This window comes from Phalaenopsis equestris, unplaced genomic scaffold, assembly GCF_001263595.1.
Source record: "Phalaenopsis equestris unplaced genomic scaffold, ASM126359v1 Scaffold000025, whole genome shotgun sequence".
NCBI classification, from domain to species: domain Eukaryota; kingdom Viridiplantae; phylum Streptophyta; class Magnoliopsida; order Asparagales; family Orchidaceae; genus Phalaenopsis; species Phalaenopsis equestris.
Window position 1 is genome coordinate 354,307 of NW_018164467.1, and position 6,172 is coordinate 360,478.

Below are 6,172 nucleotides of genomic sequence, written 5' to 3' on the forward strand. Positions count from 1 at the left end.
ATAAGTCCCCAAAACTTACCAAGACGTTGAACGAAGCAAACAGTTCAAATAAAATATTATTCCGCAAAATATATGTTGAAATACTATAGAAGGCCCAGATAGGCCCAGATAGAAATAAAACTGCCCTTAAAGATCTAGTACAGTCCTGGCACCCGGAAAAATGCAAAAATAACTATGCTAGCAAGACCCATGATAATATAAACAACAACAAGAAGTCTTTATCCCACTAAGTGGGGTCGGCTTCATGAATCCTTCCATTGTGTCTTATTGAGCGTAATGTTTTCATTTAATTCTAATAAATTAAGATCATTTTTTATACTACATGCCCAAGTCTTTTTAGGTCCACCTCTACCTTTCTTAACAGTAAGAGCCAAGGTAATAGAATTGAAAATTAGATTAGCAGGACTCGGATTTACAAGATATATATACCAGCATGTTCTGTTATTTATCACTTCACTTTCGGCCCTCCCATATCCTGCACCAGCATATATATACATCGGGGTGATGAGGAGGTTCCACCTTTTGTTCCTAAGTATGATTCAGACACACCACTTGCAAAAGAAAATGATACTGCACTCCAAAGAGCATAAAATAGAGAACCAAGTTTCCGAACACATTAATAATGCCAAAAGTCTGAAAAAACAGTAAATAATTCATCTATAAATATGTCCTTAATAGCAAAAATCCAAATTAGAAACTAGGGAAATAGATAAGAACCAAAATGAAAGAAACAAAGGAAACTTTTTTAAAAAATAATATTAATAATGATCTTGTCGGGCTCGACTCCTACAATCGGTGGTCCGATATCATAGAACCTAAAAATTGCAGAAACCTGAAAAAGGGATTCGCTGGGATCCAGCACAAATATACACCCATGATGCAACAAAGGTGGACGACTCAGTCAAACACAATTCTCACCACACTAGCTCTAACTTACACAAATCAGAACCGAGTGGTAATGAATTAATCTAAATTAATCATCACATACATTCACAATAAAATTCATTTATATTTTCCATTACTTAGAAGCGTGCACAATAATGTCACCCAAATATATATAGAGCTACTAAAAATCCAAAATATAAAAAATATGTACCCAAAAGTCTTTATAATTTCCAATACTATATAACCCAAAAACTGTATAATATCAAACCTGATTGCTTACCCTGATTTCCTTATCATTTTCTGAAAATCAATATAAAAGAGTGAGCTGCAAGCTTAACAAAATTATCAAGGCTAAAGTAAGATTTTATAGACTGAAATGAAGCAAAGTGCATGCGCAATCAGAGTTCATATGTATGGATGTTGCACATAAAATAAATATACTTGTTGACCTCATTTTTGCATTACGATTATTTTGTTATCTCTCTAGAGCCTAAGGTCTAAACTTAAGATTTCCTTAGTGGCTCCCCAAGAAATTAATAGTGGAACCAATACCAAGTTAAGACATGATAACATCTCTTTACTCCTTATAGTTTCATATACTTAATTACAAATCGTTAACCTTTGGTTGAGATGATTAAAAACAAGTTATTGAAGCTTAGGTTGAGTTCCTATAGACTTAGACATATCCTAGACTACTATGTGACCCTAGAGACGTATGTCTTCTATTTGGTCTCTCTCACTATGCACTTTGCACTTCTCTCTCCTAATTTCTTGGATGACATTTTCTTTAGTTCAAAGAGAGCTCATTGGGAATGAGACTCATTTTGAATTAAAATAGAGTTCATCCTTTAATAAAAAAGAAGATAAAATAAAAATCACCAATTGAAGTTCAAAACATAAATAAAATTGAAAATGAACAATATCAAATTCAATAAAATCATAAAATCACAAAATAAAATTAAGATCAAGAAAATTAAAAAAAAATCACCAAAAAAAGTCATCAAATCAACAAAGTAGAAATCAAAGGAAAGAAAATTCCTAAAAAATCATCAAATCAAACATAATAGAAATTAGAATTAAAAGTCAATAAGACTTTAAAAATGAAATTATAATTGAAATAAATTCATAAAGTTAAATCAAAACCCAAGAAAGTTGAATTTATCAAAATTATAAAAATTAAATTCACAAAAGTAAGATTACAAAATTAAACTTTCAAAAATATAAAATACGAGACTATCAATGAAAGTCCGAATTCACTAAAGACTAAATTGACCCAAGTCAAAATAAAAACTAAACAAAACTCACTTAAATTTTCAAATAGAAAATAAAGTAAAGTCATAAAATCAAAATCAAATTCAACAAAATTGAAATCACAAAGTAAAATCACTATGTGAAACCAAAGTCAAGGAAAACCAAATTTAAATAAAATCATCAAATCAATATAAAATTAAATTCAAGATTATAATTAAATATAAATAAATTGACTGAAATAATAAAAGTAAAATACCAACCAAAAGTAAAATCAAACACAACCTAATTTACCAAAAATCAAAACAATCAAAAGTAAATCAAACCAAAAATCCAAAATTCACTAAAATTAAATTAACCAAAATCAAAATTAAATCAAACCAAAGCCACCTAAATCAATGTCCACCTCATCCAAACCATACCCAAGCTTAAACGCGTGCCCAAAATTCAAGTCAACCAAAGCTTATCATAAGCCAAGCCACTAAGTCCACCTCATGACAGCTCACCAAGCAATCATTATGCCAAGCCAAGGCAAGCCAAATCAAAGGCACCAAACAACATTATGGCAACGCAAATCCAAAATCCAAACTACATAAGTGACCAAAGCCTTAAACACATAACTCTACCCATAATAAAACATGACAAACCAACATCACCCATACAAATCCAAGTCATCCAAAGTCAACTACAATCAATTTAAATTTAATTGGATGAACCCAAATCTGAGGAAAAAAAAAACATGTCCACAAAACCCAAAACCAAAGAAAATTAAGCTAAACTCAAAAGCAACTTTCCCCAACCCCTTGGCTCTTCTCCAAATGTTAAACATAGCTCTCTGATGCCTCTCAAGCTTCCCTAATGCTCTCCCACGGCTATTTAAAGCCCAAACCCAAAAGCACCTGCTCTTATGACCCAACCCGTGGCTTGAATTAACCAAGGCGGGTATAAACGGTCGTATGGTGGGTATTAATATTTCTCTATTTATTTTATATAACTAGCTATTAACAAATGAAAAAACCACTAAATAAATTTAATTAAAGTAGCATAATTAGATTTAATTCAATATAGATTATCCGCATCTTTTATAAATATTTTCTCTTCTTTAGCTCATTTTTAATCAATTAATTAAGCCTAAAATGTTTGTTTAAAATAACTGTGAACTAAACAAGCATTGAATACCTATACTCCTAAACAATAGTAATATAAGGGAAAATAAAGCAATATGCATGCAAGTTAAGATTTCTATTAAATCAATATATATATTTGATATTTAAAAAATATGATGTCATTCGATGAATCTTACTATATCAATAACATATCTATATAATTTATATCTATACAATCGTAACAAGAGCACGGTATAAAAATTGTACTAGTTAAAGCACTTTAATATCAATATCTTTTATGTTTACATACATGGATATTTTAGTGTTCCTCTGCTAAAATCATAAAGAGATGACACCATCATATTAATCATGTGCAAACAAGCAATCAATTGAAATAATATCCTTCTTACACTTATCGCATTCAGTTCAATGTATTTTATGTATGTATGTATGTATATATATTTTTATTTATTTATTTATTTATTTATTTTTTTTTTATTATTTTTTTTATTTCGAACAATAACGATTCGAACACGAACGAACGCATCACTGTTCGTGTTTGGTTCGTTTAGCAAACCGAACGAAAAAAATTGTTCGTGTTCGTCTTGTTTGCTTATCGAACGAATCGAACACGAACGCTCTGGCGAATCGAACACGAACTGTTCGCGAACAACGAGCTTTTTTGACAGCCCTAGGTTAATGTGATTTATCGTTTAGTGCGTGAATAATATCCGAACAAAGTTTAATTAGGCCATATTGTAAATATACTTTTTATTGATCTTTCTAGATGGACCAAAATTTAAAATTAAGAATTTAAATTCAAGATATATATATATATTTTTAATAAAATTAGCTTAATTATTATATCGATTTAATTTGTCACTTCAACAGTGAAAATCATAGACCTAGACTAAACACTAAACATTATAATAATAAAACTCTACTGAATTGCTCCAGCAATTTTAAAATTGAAAAAATCAGATCCCCCACTTGGTTAAACAAAGCACACCATCCCTTGGCTAAGATTGCTTTTCAAGCTATTATTTTCCCACCTAATTTGCTTTACATCCCACTCCCAGAACGTGACCGCTCTCTCCCTCTCCCTCTCCTCTTTCTCTCTCCCCCCTTGTTTTAGGTATAAATGGCGATAATGGCTATTGTAAACCAAAACCTAACTCCAGTATATTTACGTGAGGAACAACGGATGAGTGCCTCCAGTCTAGTCATGCTCGTGGTGTTCATGAGAATAAATAGGCTGCAGAAGGAGAACTCCAAAGGGATCGCATTGATCTCTCTCTCTCTCCTCTCTCTCTCTCTCTATCTCCTCTCTCTACAAATTTATATATCATCTGAACTTAATTTCATCCATCAGTTTATCTGTAATTCCTAGAGATCATGCGATCCTTTTGGAATTTTCCACCTGCAGCTCCCACGTTTGGCTCTAGTTCTCCTATTTCCTTCTTCTCAAGCCTACGACATGGATCACGATTAAGGTATTTAATTTTGTCCTCGCATGATTTACTAAATTGCAAGGCTTTATTGTATTTAATTTTTTTAAATGATATCTTCCTGTAAAGTTCATAATGGATAAGATCAGAATCTTTTTAATTTATATTTCTGATGATAACATGTTGCTTAATTTCAAGCTGTAATTTGAGCGATGTTTAGTAATATAAATTTCCATAGGTTGTGATGGTTAATAATTTTTAGTTTTAAGCAAAAGATTTAAGAACTCGGAAAATTTTGGCTTTGTGTGTATTATAATTGTTTTATAGGTTTAGATGGATGAAAATATATTAGGTCCGGATGTTCGGACAACAACGTGGTGCAATCTATGTCGTCAAGAGTTGAAATCTTCTGCCCCACTGGCAGATTGGTTTGGGATACTAATTTCTAAATGTAGAAGTTTTGATGAAAATTGGAATATGTATATGAATCTTGTTTCATTATATATTTTCATCTTAAAACTCTATTATTTGAACAGCATGGGGACCAAGGCCTAGACTTTATTGTTGTTGATGCTATAACTAAAAGTTATGGGTATGTCATGGGGAACAAATGATGAGGCAACAACCACAATAAAATCTAGTGGTATCGATGGTTATCAATTTTCCTTAACAATTAATTAATTGGAAATATATAGTTACTGGTGTAATTAAGTCCAAGTTAGATTAAAACTAGAGTAACTCTTAATTTAAATTTGAATTTGAATAATTAATTAAATCAAAGTTCAATTATATGAATTTGAGACAGCTCATGAAATGACATATTTAAGATAGACAGATGGTTCAATTCATGCAAATATTGTTATAATAGAAAGAAAAGAAAAAAAAGAGATAAATAATAAGAATTTGCTTGACTTTTTTTAAAAAATAGTTTTGTACTTGCGATATTAAACCCTTTTATTTTGACATATTTTTATCATGTTTTATATTAATATTTTTCAAATGAGTGGAGTTACTACCAATTTAGTAGAGTAAGAGCTAGCTTAAATTTGGCTTATTAGCATATCCAACTCTATTCATGATTGAGCCTATTCATAATTGAGTTGACACATGAATCATAATTGCTCAATCAAACTCATATCTCTAAGAACCATTAGAATTATTTTGTTATTGTTGATCATCGCCAAGGTTTACTTTTGCCCATCTTCAAAATAATAATGAGCATAGCTAGCTTATGAAATTTACATAGCAAGATTGTTAATGATTACTGATAAATTTTTCTAGCTAATTAAAACCTTTCTACTACATATTATCATGATGTGTGGTTGAACATCAATCAAATTAACCATATGCATTAATAATTTATATATTAGCGGTCATTGGTTATGTATTATAATGTGCATAATAATTTATAAATATTCAAAATATTTCGTACATCAATAAAGTTATATATACATATATATATATATATATAATTAATGAAAGGAT